Source organism: Gymnogyps californianus, chromosome 1, assembly GCF_018139145.2.
Source record: "Gymnogyps californianus isolate 813 chromosome 1, ASM1813914v2, whole genome shotgun sequence".
Taxonomy (NCBI): domain Eukaryota; kingdom Metazoa; phylum Chordata; class Aves; order Accipitriformes; family Cathartidae; genus Gymnogyps; species Gymnogyps californianus.
Genome location: NC_059471.1, coordinates 199,280,980 through 199,296,112, shown reverse-complemented (window position 1 = coordinate 199,296,112; position 15,133 = coordinate 199,280,980).

The following is a 15,133-nucleotide window of genomic DNA, read 5'->3' as shown; positions in this document are numbered from 1 at the left end:
GTATCCTGGGCTGCATTAGGCAAAGTGTTGCCAGCAGGTCAAGGGAGGTGATCCTTGCCCACTACTCAGCACTGGTGAGGCCACACCTGGAGTACTGTATCCAGTTCTGGGCTTCCTAGGACAAGAAAGACATGAACATACTGGAGAGAGTCCAGTGAAGGGCCACGAAGATGATGAAGGGACTGGAGCATCTCTAATATGAGGAAAGACTGAGAGAACTGGGACTGTTCAGCCTAGAGAACAGAAGGTTCAGGGGGGATCTTATTAACATATATAAATACCTGAAGAGAGGGTGCAAAGAAGATGGAACTAGACTCTCCTCAGTGGTGCCCAGTGACAGGACCAGAGGCAATGGGCACAAACTGAAACACAGGAGATGCTGTCTGAGCATCAGGAAACACTTTTTCACTGTGAGGGTGACTGAGCACTGGCACAGATTTCCCAGGGAGGTCGTGGAGTCTCCACCCTTGGCAAGTAGCTCTAGGTGGCCCTCCTTGAGCAGGAGGGTTGGACCAGATGACCTCCAGGGGTCCCTTCCAACCTCAACGATTCTGTGATTTTGTGATGACTGATGAATGAAAGCTGAGAACCATTTTTTTTTTAAGTGACTCATTTTTGTTTATAACAGATGGGCTGTAAGGCCTCCTAAGAATCACTAAATGGCATGGTAAGCTAGCTAAATAATTGGCTGATAGAACTTTTCTCTTCTGACAAGCCTCAGTTGCAGTTTTGTTGTTTATGTACCAGATGAATATTAAAGTCATCTCTGACAGTGGTGCCAGTGGTTCTCAAGTGTAAGCTCAGGGCATAAAACAGAACTGTATGTCTGTAGGATTTGCCTTAACACATGATCATTTGAAAAAGTCATGACATGCTTTTTATGAAACTGTGTCTTATTTTAGTTTCAAAAATTCATTTTCCGGGTTGTCTAAATGGCTTAGAAATATGGTGTGAGCATTTTCCAAGCTGATATCTAATCTTCTGAAAGAAATTCATGAGTCTGACTACTAACCATTTGAGGACAGCTCTCCTTTCTTATCTTGTACTTGTCAACATGCTTGGGACTTTTTCCATTTGTTTCTAAAGCCTGTCAAATGTATAATTAGATTTGAATCCCACTGCTTTAGGTGATATTTTGGCAAGCTGTTTTAAGCTGTTAAGGGCTATCCTCCCTCTTTATCTTGAAAGAATGAGTGCAATGTCCGAAGATTTTTATATGCTACATGTAATATATTTTCACTGTGATATCTATATTGTAGGAAGTGACTGAAGAAGACGCTTAAGTATTGCCTGAAGCATATTACATACATAGGGATATATCTGTCAGCTGTATTACTGATTAAACGCATAGATTACAAAAGTTCTCCTTCTATTAACGTAGGGTAGTAATAGTTCAGTCTTTCAAAAAAGTCTGACTGCTGCCATTAGGTACATGACAGGGACACTGACAAACCTATACAGTATGTGCAATTGCACACAATCTTTCCAGTGGGTTTGGTATGATTTTGAAAATCTATGGCTTCTTCTAAATAGGAAAACTTTACTGCTATGGTGCATCACAAATACATTTCTGTGATCTGGGAATAAAGCCTGAACAGGAGCTGTATGATCACTATAAAAACTGACACCCCAGGAAATACTCAAGATCGGTGATCTTATGAAACAATTCATATCAAAAGCAGTGAAGATTCTACTTCCTTATATTGCTTGCTACCTCCAGGATATATGGGCTGACTCAGCTGGCTAGGTGATACGTGCAGAGGAATTTGATTGCTTTATTACAGCTGTAAAAGACGTGGCATTTGTGACATGGTCCAATTTCTTTCTGTTTGTGGCTTCTATTCTCCATTACTGTTCCACTGGAGGAGGATCTAATTTAAGATATTTTGCTCCCCATCCTTTGCAAGATTTTATGACAACCTCAGGTGTGCTGATTCAGCTGTTTGGCCTTGCTCTAAACCAGATGAGTGAGACAAGCCATTTTAAGAGTAAAACACACTACATCTTTTTATTTATTTCAGTGGATCATTTCAGGAAATGTAGGTTATAGTAAGGTGACACAGAAATGGAATTGAACAAGGACGGTAATCTTTCCTGGCGAATAAGCAAGTGTGGGAACAGAAGAGGCAGAACCTGATAATTTGCAATGCTGCTGATGGGTTACTAACATAAAGACATGGTTTAATCAAGCAGACTGGCTTTTTCCCATAAAATTAATTCTTAACTTGTTTTGCTGGTCACACATCCAAATATACTTTTATAGTGTTCTACACTAAGAGAGGTGGGGGATTTTTTTTTTTTTAAAGGACTAAGAGGAGAAATACATTTGTTTTTTTCAAGTCTGAGTGTTCTACTTGTTCTCCGGCTGGCAATAAATGACAATCTACCTCTTCCTCTAAGTAAAAAGAAAATGTAACACTGCTTATATAACAATTCTCTTTCTGGATTACTTTCTCAGATGGAATAAATCAACAAATACTGGCCCATCAAAGTCATTGGTACTACGTTAGTTTATATTAGCTGAAAATGTGGTGCACCTTTACAGTGAACTCTTTCTTTCTTATGCTATTCAGCTCTGTCTTTCCTGAGCTGTTTTATCTCCCTTTCTGCTGCACAGTCTCGCTAAAGACTTGTTTATTTGTGGAAAAACTTCTAGTGTTAATAGTTTGTGCTTTATTCTCTCTGAGCCCTTTAGAAATGCTTTTCAATGATTTTTTTACATATTCTTATGATACAAAAAGATTGTCTTCTGACCTCATGCCCCTCTCTTCTGTTAATTTTAGTGGGAAAAAAACAAGACTAATTTATATATCCTCTCTAGATGTTTCCACTGCTTGGCCAAAGTGACAGACCAGTTCTGGATACCTTAGGAACACTGTAATTTTCCTGATGAGTATATCCTAAGATTCTATATTTTACATTTCTTAACAATATTGTTCAACACAGTAAAACTGGGCTGTTAAATCAAATGGTTCTTTGAACAGGACATAGTGGAAATATTAAGCACAGTAGAGCATTCAGTGCAAAATAGTTCTGTCAGGCATTTAAGCTTGGAAATCAGTTAACATGAAAATAACTGAGAAGGTTACACCATATGCTGAGAACAGGAACTCTATTCAGAATTCAAACAAAGTAATACTGATGAAAATAAAATATTTCTGATTTGTCTTTTGAATGTCAAGCTACATAACTATTCTTACAATGTTATCTGGTTTCTTCCTCTTTTTATTTATATGTATCAATATATAAAACCACATAGATTCATAGAATCATAGAAAGGTTTGCGTTGGAGGCGACCTTAAAGATCATCTAGTTCCAACCCCACTGCCATGGGCAGGGATACCTTCTGCTAGATCAGGTTGCTCAAAGCCTCATCCAATCTGGCCTTGAACACTTCCAGGGATGGGGCATATATATGTGTATACAAATATGACTGAAACATTTCTTGATTATTCCGTAGTTCCAGTATTCAACTGAATGAGTGGGAAAAACTAGATACAAAGATGAGTGAGTCTTTTAAGGACAAGAGTTTGAACACATCTTATAATTTAATGATAACCTTAAAATAAACTATTAGGTGTATTCTGTCACTACGTTACATTTCAATCACTTTGAAGGCCACACTTAGCATATAGTAGCAGTTACATGAAGTTTCTGCCACAAAACTCTCTGTCCACTCACCGACTTATTTGTTAACTGAAAGAAACTGTATTTTTTTAACTGTCCAATAAGCTGCATATGTTGTAGAGAAGTGTGAATTATTTGGGTGATTTCACTGAAATAACAATATTTCCCTGCTTGAGGGGGAACCTCAGGTGGAGCCAAGAGAGCCACCAGGAGCCCGCAGCTTGTGCGACAGCAGCTGATGAGACCTGGGTGAGGCCAGGAGCAATGGTGGGAGATTTAAACACGGTGTAACCGAAACTACTGAAACTAGCACTCAGTTGCCAAGGTGAGCAGCTCCGGTGCCGGCACGATCTGCAGCGAACTGCTCTAGTGCAGTGCACCGGCGGGATGTCCCCAACTGGGGGAACCTCAGGAGGAGCCAAGAGAGCACCCCAGAGCCCGCAGCTTGCGCAACGGTGGCTGACGGGACGTGGGTGGGACCAGGAGCAACAGCAGCTGATCCCCCCCCCCACCTACAAAAGAAGCCCTTAGGGAGCACTAGCAACAAGGAGTGCTGTGAACAGGGTGGGCAAACAGGGCGTGGCGCATCAGCAAGGGCGTGGCACGGCATTTTACACAGCAGTTCCTGCAGAAGGGCATGCAGGAAGGGCACTGAAGCCCTGCCAGCTCAACCAGGGAGCAATGGTATCCACCCAGCAGAAAGCCATGGCCTCTCTAAGCTCTGCACCCACCACGACTGACACAGCTGCCCAGACAGAGCTCCGGTGGGAAAATGCTGCCACCCAGGTGTCAGGCTGCAGGGTGTGCCCTGCTCTTCTGCCAGTACAGGACGGCAGTAGTGAGCACACCTGTGGGAGGTGTGCCCAGGTAGAGGAACTCCTCCACTTAGTGACAGAGCTCCAGGATGACGTGAGTAGGTTGAGGAGTATCAGGGAGTGCGAGAGAGACAGACTACTGGAATCTACCTTCTAGACTACCTTCCCTGAGACAGGCCCAACGAGCAGACAGGATGCACGATACGGAGGATTCCTTATCCTTTCTCCGTCTGGCTGAACACAGTGACTTAAGGGATAAGGGGCAATGGCGACAAGTTCCTGCCCGGCGCAGCAGGTGCATCTCCTCCCTGACTACCCTGCCTTCCCAGGTGCCCTTCCATAATAGGTACGAGGCTCTGCAAGTGGAACCCAACAATAACGAGGACAATGGTTCATCTAGCTTGGAGGTGTCGCCAAGGTTAAGTTGGCCTACGCCCTGCATCAAAACTGCTTCCATAAAGAAAAAAGATGGGTCATTTTCATAGGAGACTCCCTTCTGAAAGGAACAGAAGGCCCAATATGCAGACCAGACCCACTTCTTAAGGAAGTCTGCTGCCTCCCTGGGGCGTGGGTTAAAGAAGTGAAGAGAAAGCTTCCTGCCCTGGTACGGCCCTCAGATTATTATCCATTATTGATTTTTCAGGTAGGCAGCGATGAAATTGCAACAAGACTGAGGGCAGTCAAGAGAGATTTCAGGGCCTTGGGACGACTGGTTAAGGGATCAGGAGCACAAATAGTGTTCTCCTCTATCCTTCCAGTTGCAGGGAATGATGAGGGAAGAAACAGCAAGAGCCAGCAGATCAATATCTGGCTCCGAGCCTGATGTCACAGGCAGATTTTTGGGTTTTTTGATCATGGGTCGGTTTACATAACACCAGGCCTGCTGGCAACAGACAGGGTACACCTGTCTCAAAGGGGGAAAAGGATCTTTGCACAGCAGTTAGCAGGGCTCATTGAAAGAGCTTTAAATTAGATTTGAAGGGGGAAAGGGATAAAAACAGGCTTACTAGAGATAAGCCTGGGGGCAGCACACCAACATTTGAGGGACGATGCACTAGCAAGGTCCTTCAGTCTGCCATCTCAGTGGAGGTAAGGGATGGAGATCCATGCAGCAGCAAAGACGCAAGGGTTATTCATGGAATAACCATGGAAGCACCTGACAATGGTCATGCAGGAATTAGGGCTTCTCCCCAAATAAGGTGGCGGGATTGATAGCCCAACTGAAGTGCATCTACACCAATGCACACAGCATGGGCAGCAAACAGGAGGAGCTGGAAGCCATTGTGCAGCAGGAAAACTATGACATCGTTGCCATCACGGAAACATAGTGGGATGACTTGCACAACTGGAGTGCTGCAATGGATGGCTATAAACTCTTCAGAAGGGATAGGCAAGGAAGGAGAGGCTGTGGGGTAGCCCTGTATGTTCAGGAGTGTTTTGATTGTCTAGAGCCTGATGATGGTGACAATAGGGATGAGTGTTTCTGGGTAAGAATCAGGGGGAAGGCCAACAAGGCAGATATCATGGTGGGAATCTGTTATAGACCATCTAACCAGGATGAAGAGGGGGACGAAATATTCTATAAGCAGCTGGGAGAAGCCTCACAATCGCTAGCCCTTGTTCTCATGGGGGACTTCAACTTACCAGATGTCTGCTGGAAATACAATACAGCAGAGAGGAAACAGTCCAGGAGGTTCCTGGAGTGTCGTCATGGTTTAACCCCAGCCGGCAACTAAGACCCACACAGCCGCCCGCTCACTCTCCCCCCGATGGAATGGGGGAGAGAATCAGAAGAGTAAAAGTGGGAAAACTCGTGGGTTGAGATAAAGATAGTTTAACAGGTAAAGCAAAACCATTCATGCAAGCAAAGCAAAATAAGGAATTCATTCACCGCTTCCCATCGGCAGGCAAGTATTCAGCCATCTCCAGGAAAGCAGGACTCCATCGTGTGTAATGGTTACTTGGAAAGACAAATGCCATCACTCCGAATGCCCCCCTTTCCTTTTTCTTCCCCCAGCTTTATATGCTGAGCATGATGTCATATGGTATGGAATATCCCTTTGGTCATTGGGGTCAGCTGTCCTAGCTGTGTCCCCTCCCAACTTTTTGTGCATCCCTTGCTGGCGGGGCAGTATGAGGAGCAGAAAAGGCCTTGACTCTGTGTAAGCACTGCTTAGCAATAACTAAAACATCCTGAATTATCAACACTGTTTCCAGCACAAATCCAAAACATAGCCCCATACTAGCTACTATGAAGAAAATTAACTCTACCCCATCCAAAACCAGCACGAGTGTGTGGAAGATAACTTCCTGACATAGCTGGTGAATAAGCCAACTAGCAAAGGCATCCCGCTGGACCTGTTGTTCGCAAACAGAGAGGGACTTGTGGGTGTTGTGATGGTTGGAGGCTGCCTTGGGCATAGCGATCACAAAATGACAAGAGTTTTTGATTCTTGGAGAAGTAAGGAGGGGGGTCAGCAGAAGTGCTACCCTGGACTTCCAAAGGGCAGACTTTGGCCTGTTTAGGAGATTGGTTGACAGAGTCCCTTGGGAGGCAGTCCTGAAGGGCAGAGGAGTCCAAGAAGGCTGCACATTCTTCAAGAAGGAAATCCTAAAGGCACAGGAGCAGGCCATCCCCATGTGCCGAAAGGTGAGCTGGCAGGGAAGAAGTCCGGCCTGGCTGAACAGAGAGCTTTGGCTGGAACTCAGGAAAAAAAGGAGAGTTTATGACCTTTGGAAGAAGGGGCAGGAAACTGAGGAGGACTACAAGGATGTCATGAGGTTATGCGGGGAGAAAATTAGAAGGAACAAAGCCCAACTAGAACTTAATCTGGCTACTGCCATAAAAGACAATCAAAAATGTTTCTATAAACACATTAACAACAAAAGGAGGGCTAAGGAGAATCTCCATCCTTTATTGGATGCAGTGGGGAAGCATAGTGATAAAGGCTGAGGAAAAGGCTGAGGTACTTAATGCCTTCTTTGCCTCAGTCTTTAATAGTAAGACCAGTTGTTCTCTGGGTACCCGGCCCCCTGAGCTGGAAGACAGGGACAGGGAGCAGAATGAAGCCCCCATAATCCAAGGGGAAATGGTTAATGACCTGCTACACCACTTAGACACACACAAGTCTATGGGGCCGGATGGGATCCACCCAAGGGTGCTGAGGGAGCTGGCGGAAGTGCTCACCAAGCCACTTTCCATCATTTATCAGCAGTCCTGGCTAACCAGGGAGGTCCCGGTTGATGGGAGGTTAGCCAACGTGATGCCCGTCTACAAGAAGGGCCAGAAGGAGGATCTGGGGAACTACAGGCCTGTCAGCCTGACCTTGGTGCCAGGGAAGGTTATGGAGTAGATCATCCTGAGTGGCATCATGGGACACATACAGGACAAGCAGGTGATCAGGCCCAGTCAGCATGGGTTTATGAAAGGCAGGTCCTGCTTGACTAACGTGATCTCCTTCTATGACAAGGTGATCCGCTTAGTGGATGAGGGAAAGGCTGTGGATGTTGTCTACCTAGACTTTAGTAAAGCCTTTGACACCGTTTCCCACAGCATTCTCCTAAAGAAACTGGCTGCTCATGGCTTGGATAGGTGTACTCTTTGCTGACTAAATAACTGCCTGGATGGCCGAGCCCAAAGAGTGGTGGTGAATGGAGTTAAATCCAGTTGGTGGCCAGTCACAAGTGGTGTTCCCCAGGGCTCCGTATTGGGGCCAGTTCTGTTTAATATCTTTATCAATGATCTGGATGAGGGGATCGAGTGCACCCTCAGGAAGTTTGCAGATGACACCAAGTTGGGCAGGAGTGTTGATCTGCTTGAGGGTAGGAAGGCTCTACAGAGGGATCTGGACAGGCTGGATCAATGGGCTGAGTACCAGGTTCAACAAGGCTAAGTGCCGGGTCCTACACTTGGGTCACAACAATCCCATGCAATGCTACAGGTTTGGGGAAGAGTGGCTGGAAAGCTGCCCAGTGGAAAAGGACCCGGGGGTGTTGGTCAACAACCAGCTGAATATGAGCTGGCAGTGTGCCCAGGTGGCCGAGAAGGCCAATAACATCCTGGCTTGTATCAGAAATAGTGTGGCCAGCAGGACTAGGGAAGTGATCGTCCCCCTGTACTCAGCACCAGTGAGGCCGCACCTCAAATACTTTGTTCAGTTTTAGGCCCCTCACTACAAGACAGACATTGAGGTTCTGGAGCATGTCCAAAGAAGGGCAACGAAGCTGGTGAAGGGTCTAGAGAACAAGTCTTATGAGGAGTGGCTGAGGGAAGTGGGGTTCTTTAGCCTGCAGAAAAGGAGGCTGAGGGGAGACCTTATTGCTCTCTACAACTACCTGAAAGGAGGTTGTAGTGAGGTGGGTGTCAGTCTCTTCTCTCAAGGTACAAGCAATAGGACAAGAGGAAATGGCCTCAAGTTGCACCAGGGGAGGTTTAGATTGGATATTAGGAAAAATTTCTTCACCAAAAGGGTTATCAAGCATTGGACCAGGCTGCCCAGGGAAGTGATGGAGTCACCATCCCTGGAGGTATTTTAAAAGATGTGTAGACATGGTGCTTAGGGACATGGTTTAGTGGTGGACTTGGCAGTGCTAGGTTAACGGTTGGACTTGATGATCTGAAAGGTCTTTTCCAACCTAAATGATTCTATGATTCTATGATTCAGATGTAAAATTGTGCATTGTCAATGAGTTTCCTGAAAACTGCTTTGGAAATATTCAAGCTCTGTAATGATCCTGATAGAAACTTTGCAGATTTGAAGTCAAAGATGACATCACTAAGTTTCATAAAATTTTGAATTTAAGAACAAAAGACATAATCAGTATTGATATTTAATACACAATGTGGATCTCTTCTGAGGTGTCTAAGGCTCATTCTGTAGAAATTCTTGTATATCAAGCAGCAAAAGTATATATAATAAGTGATATAATAAATGGAGATCGTTCTAGCTCTGCTGTTTGAACTACTCTTGTGATTCTAGCAAGATACATTGTGAGACAGTCATGAAAAGTCACATATTTCCTTGCTCACAGGTGTAATGAGTATAGCATGAGTAATATAATATGAGCAATATTTTTTTTTTATTTTGGGCCCCCAATACTGGGCAGACATTGATAAACTGGAGTGAGTTTGGCGGAGGGCCACCACAGTGTGGTACTGGAGCACTTGCCCTGTGAGGAGAAGCTGAGGGAGCTGAGCTTGTCCAGCCTGGAGAAGAGACAGCTTCAGGAGAACTGAACATCTGCCCCCAAAACCTATGGGGAGGATATTGAGAAATCAGAGTTAGCCTCTTCACAGTGGTGCATAGTGGTAGAACAAGAGAAAATTAAGCTAGACTGATAGAAGAGAGATACAGACTGGATATAAGGAGAAAATTTTTCCCTGTGTGGACAATCAGGCAGTGGAACAGGCTGCTCCAACCTCTCCCCATCCTTGAAGGCTTTCAAGATCCAACTGCATAAAGCCCTGAGCTGAGGCCTGACATCAGAGCTGACCCTGCTCTGAACAGAAAGAACTCTGGACTAAAGTTATCCTGAGGCCCCTTCCAACCTGAATTATAATAAGACACTGAATTATATTGTGATTCCTTTGCTTTAAGAATGTGCAAATATTCAGAGCTACAGTTACATAGCAGCTTTTAGACTTGCTGAATGTTATTTTCAATTATTTAAAGAATTAAAGCAGTATATAAAATTAAAGTTTAGGAATAAAATTAATATAATTTAACTATTTTTACAGGAATATTCTAAAAATTGATTATTTATGTAATTTAACCAGGATCATATCTTTGTCCTATCCATTTAATCTGAGGCACACGCAACAGTAGTCTCATGTCATATTCAGTTTTGGGATCAGATTTTCTTTTGTCTGGAAAAAGTGCTATTACTTTCATTAACAATCAAGAGCAGTTCCTGTGTTTTTTTCTTTTAGCTGTCAGTCTCATCTGTTAATGATCTCAGAATCATATCAGTCAATTCTGGCAAAGCACAGGTGTTTCCCGCTCTCCCAGATTATATCTATTTCTCTAAATGAAAAGAAAATCATAAATGTATGACTAATAATGTTCTCTCTAGTAACAGTGCAGGTTAAAAAAAGATTATGTGAAGGTACTTTCACATTGCCCTTGCATACTCCTGATCACAAAACATGGATCTGCTGGCCAGTTACAGGTATACATAAGAGCTGCAAGAGGACTATTTTATTAAATGACAACTATGCAGGTCCTCCAATGAAGGGAGGACCTGCGTATCTCCCACATGGGATGTATGGTCCTCCCATACCACCCCCCTATAGAGAGAGTGATAGAAGTGGTAAAAACACACAAAACAAAGTCCCCTTTGGAAAAAACACTGTTTAAGGGTAACCAATGAACTAGTTTTCAGACAGATTTATATTAATAGGAGCTAGGAGGTCAGTTTGTGGGTACATGGATAAGCATGTTAAGCAGCAGTTGGGGGGGGGGGTTAAGTGTTCACTAAAAACACCTCCATATACTTCAGATTGTTAAGTATGGAGTTTTCTCAGTCATTGCCAGAAATATGATGCTGCTCAGTAGTAAAATGTTCAAGGGCTAGAGTCTTATTTCTAAAAGTAAATGAATCTTGGTGATATTCTGTGAAACCTAATTTTCAAGGATAACTTTCCCTGAAAATCAAGTGATGAAGACATTTTGAAAAAAGAATTTACATTACATTGAAATTATTTTCTTTAATTTTTTTCTTAATATTCACTTTATACCAGTATTTCAGTCTTATGAACCATCCCTTGGAAAGTGTCTAACGCCAATAGTTAAGTTATTTGCTTGGATTTGTATTTGTCTTCAGTATTTTCTTTAATCATATTTAACATTTTGAGAAACCACAAATGGGTTTGTTGCTTTCCTTTCAACTTTGTCTTATGCTTTTCATTATGCTCTTTCTTTTTATTCTTTAATTTAGGTTACTGGTACTTATATGAAGGCACAAAAATTTCTGTCCTTAGAATTATCACCAGAGCCATGATAAAAGTTTGCCTAAAAGCAAGCTATTGTTTGAAAAATCTCTGAGCTTCCAGGCATGGAGTGATCTTACTTAAACACAATAGAAAAATTTCTGAGAACAACATTAAGCAGTAACTGGCTAAATTATGCTGTAAGATTAGACAAGAACATCTGTAGTTGCACAGGGTATAAAACATTTCCTGGAGTGAAGATGCTACGCACTTCTTATTCACGTTTCGTACTACTTGAGAGCTGCTGAATGATGGCAAGTGAATCATGTCATTAAGGCAGAATAATATATATTACCATAGGAGTAATTCTGAAGATTCATATATAATGAGGCATGAACCTGGGGAAGATATGTTAATTCATTCTCTCTGTGTTGCCCAAGTTTTGCTTTTTGCAGTGAATATTGTCATTTAAAATGTAGATTTAGAGATGTGCTAAAAGATGGTCCTTCCATTGTACAAACCCAGTGATACCAAGCATTTCAGAAAATCAGATCCTGAATATTATAAAATAAAAAATTTAGGCCACAATCAAGCCATTTTAATATCTCACATTACTAAACCTTTTTTGAAAAACGAAGGACTTCTTAATACAGTAATGATGAAAGGCCATAACAGTTCTTCATCTGAAGAGTGTTTATTCTTCCCTGAGATTTGTGTTTTGACCTCATGTTAGTTCCCCATAGAATCCTGCTTCTTCATGATGGATCACTGCATCCTGCACTCGTTTTTTGACTCTTTGTGGTCTGTTAACCTTGGCTGCCAGATGCCCGCCAAGCCGCTCTCTCACTCCCCACCTCAACAGAATGGTGGAGAAAAAAGGGTGAAAAAAGCTCATGACTTGAGATAGAAGCAGGGTGATTGCTTACCAATTACCATCACAGGCAAAACAGGCTCAACTTGAGGAAGAGTAATTTAATTTTTTGTCAATTAAAGATAGAGTCGGATGATGAGGAACAAAGACAAAACTAAAACCACCTACACCCTCTACCTCCCCCTTCTTCCCAGGTTCAACTTCACTCATGACTCTTCTACCTCTTCCCACCCCAAGCAGCACAGGGCTATGAGGAATGGCAGTTGCAGTCAGTTCCTAACACTTCTCCTCTGCCGCTCCTTCCTCTTCACACTTTTCCCCTGCTCTGACATGGATTCCCTCCCATGAGACACAGCCCTTCACCAACTTCTCCAACATCGGTCCTTCCCACGGGCTGCAGTTCTTCAAGAACTGCTCCAGCATGGTTCCTTTCCATGTCCTTCAGGAACAGACCGCTCCAGCGTGGATCCCCCACAGGCCACAGTTCCTGCCAGGAACCTGCTCCAGCGTGGGTGCTCCACGGGCTGCACCTTCCTTCAGGGCATCTCCATCTGCTGCAGCGTGGGGTCCTTCACAGGCTGCAGGTGGATATCTGCTCCACCGTAGTCCTCCATGGGCTGCAGGGGGACAACCTACTTCACCATGGTCTTCTCCATGGGCTGCAGCGGAATCTCTGCTCTGGCACCTGGAGCACCTCCTCTCCTTCCTTCTTCTCTGATCTTGGTGTCTGTAGGGTTTTTTAACTCACATTTTTCTCATTCCTCTCTCTCACAGCTGCTGCACATCATTTCTTACCCTTTCTTAAGTATGTTATCACAGAGGTGCCATCAGTTTTGCCGGTGGGCTCAGCTTTGTCCAGCAGTGGGTCTGTTTTAGAGCCAGCTGGAACTGGCTCTGTCCAACACAGGAGCAACTCCTTCTGTCTTCTTGCAGAGGCCACCCCTACAGCCCACCTGCCCCCTCCCCGATACCAAAACCTTATCACGTAAACCCAATACACTCCTCCAGGTAAATTAGTTTTCTGTTTAAACTTTCAAGTTTCTTATACAAGAAAATCTTATGATTTTATTGTCCCCCTTTCTAAGCTATTGTTTTATGGGTTATAAGGTCTTTTTATTGCTGTCATGTTTATGTATCATCGATCTGTTATCTGCCAAAAACATTTTGGGTAATTTCTTCATGCTATCCATAGCATCCACATGTTAAAGTTTTCGGAAAACTATTAAATCCAATGCAGTTTTGTTTAGCTGCTCTGGTGATGATTAAAGGGCCATCAAACAACCCTAACTGATGATTTATGGCTGATTTAGTCCAGAAGAATCACAAGATGTTGACAAAATGCCAGAGTATTCAGGACCAAGATTATGTGTCCAAAAGCATGAATGTAGCCAAAAATATGCATTTTTCAGTAAAAGGTAATTCCAGTTCAGCTGAAGATAGTAGAGAATTCTTGAAAAATCCAACTTCTAGAATTAAGCTGCTGTAATGTAAGTTGGTGTGTAATTGTGTGATCTATGCTATGAATTATTGAATGAATTACTGAGAAAAATCAAAGAGGGTGTTCTACCTTCAGATCATGAGTTAGGTACAACTTATGCAAAATTTAAGATTTAGACTCTTACTGTCTGTAAGGTAGTTTCGGTTACCCTCTCAGAAGGTGCATGCAGTATTAGGGATTCCTTGGAATAATACAATAACAGGAAGTGTCTGAAATGACACTTTTCCTTGCATTTAATTTTAGTTATAAGTATAATAACATTCATGATAATTTAACACGCCATGTTGAGAAACAACCTCATGACCTTCCCTACATTGTTTTCCTGTAATAGACTTTGGTTTTATAGCCACCATACTACGGCGGACAACTTGATCTCTTGCTTGCTGTAACTCATGGTTCTCAGTCTGGGTCACCCTAGAGCAATTGACAACTTTTTTTTTTTTCCTTGGTGTTTGTTTTTTTTTCTTTTTAAAAACACCAATTTTATATTAATTTCCTATTTTTGACCAAAGAGCATATGGAAACTGAGGAGCTGATCCCTCATGCTCACTGTATTTAAACGGATGCTCTTCACTCAGTCCTCTGCCTGTCTTTCTTTACTATTTTCTTTAGCAATTACTCTTTATCTCAGACTATGTATTCACACAAGGTAAACACATAAGTACATTATTTTTTAGAAATAATGTAAATATTTTCCTGTTTCCCCAAAGCTATTATTTTCAAAGCCACAACTTTCACACAGCGTTTGTTTTTCTAAACTAGACTATTTTACATGTGGACTATTTAAAGGACACTGTTGCAAGCAAATGACTAGACCAATGACTAAATTTTGGCCTGAGGTTAAGCTAAGTGAAGAGGAAAACTACTGGATATGATGTAAGAAATTTCTGAACTTAAATAACAGAATGGGAAGCTGATGACACTTACAGGTATCTCAGTGAGGGATGGCTGGATTTCACTGATGATTAAGTAGGAGTAATGTGTGAGACTGCAAAACTGCAGAGGTACTTGGAGGGGAGCATTGGGGACTTTTTAGGGAGTACAATCTTGCAAGGTCAAGAGTACTTAAGTAACCGCATAAGTTGTATTACATAGAGCCGAGATTAGTTAAGTAATGTAGAAATACTGAATTTCAATATGGATTTAGCAAAACAGGGACTGAATGGGCAAAAAGTAATTAAGGCAGGTCGCTTATTAGGGCAGGGAGGACACTGAGTTGAAAAAAGGGAGTTACAAGGATGACAAAAAGGAGGGTCAAGAAACAGGAAAAAGAATAATAAGGTACATATTTGTGTGAGCAGTGTTGTCTGGGGGTACCTGTGGCGCAACCCTTTGATTGATCATCACAGCTGGAGCAGGACAATAAATCAATGGTTATGTTATAACCATACCAC